Source organism: Branchiostoma belcheri, unplaced genomic scaffold (assembly GCF_001625305.1).
Source record: "Branchiostoma belcheri isolate BF01 breed outbred unplaced genomic scaffold, Haploidv18h27 scaffold6, whole genome shotgun sequence".
Lineage (NCBI taxonomy): Eukaryota > Metazoa > Chordata > Leptocardii > Amphioxiformes > Branchiostomatidae > Branchiostoma > Branchiostoma belcheri.
The window spans coordinates 615,728-616,401 of record NW_017804242.1 but is presented as its reverse complement, the minus strand read 5'-3'; the positions used below and the strand labels follow the sequence as shown (position 1 = coordinate 616,401).

Below are 674 nucleotides of genomic sequence, written 5' to 3'. Positions count from 1 at the left end.
GCTGCATCTTGAGTAAAGAGACTCTTTTTACGCAACCAAGTCTTTTATTCAGCCGACGTTTTAATACAACAATTGAATAAATTGCAGATGGAAAATGCTGTTGGATGTTGCTCTTCGTTTCTTCTTGGTTGTGTAAAAAGAGTCTCTTTACTCAGTGTCTTACCAACCTGATAAAACTATTCACGTAGGTTGCATCTTGTTATTTACTGCTAACCAACTTAATTTGCGAGGAGTGTTTTTATAGGTTCATGGATAAAGGGAGAATTCAGAAGTTACAGAGAGATCATCTGCTTAGGGCACGGTCACATTTCCAAGCCAGGTTGTTTGTGTGACCGAAAAATAAACAATTTGTATTAGGAGTATACACGGCTAGTGTTCATGGTTAATTTTCTATAACTTTTTTGTGTTTTGCGGTCTTATATCATAATTTTCGTTCCATACGACTGCCCGGCCGGGCCCTGGGTTGGGAAATGTGACCGCGCCTTTAGTGGGAGCCACACGTATGCTCGCTATGTTTGTATTGTTCTATCTAATCTCCAAGCAGATTCGGTGGGGCAAGGGGACTTTATATTGGCCAGTCCTGTATCCATTGGCCGCGTGTATCCAACGTTCGCCCCACGAATCTGCTACAAAATGCAACAGGGCGGGGCTACCCTTTCAAAATTGGTGTCGCT

The 674-nt window shown here is 42.4% G+C and overlaps 1 protein-coding gene across 1 annotated transcript in view; it reads left to right on the top strand.

Annotated features, from left to right (window-relative positions):
* Positions 1-674, top strand: part of LOC109482201 — an 18,579-nt gene that overhangs the window by 8,851 nt on the left and 9,054 nt on the right. The gene's annotated exons all lie outside the window — the stretch shown is intronic.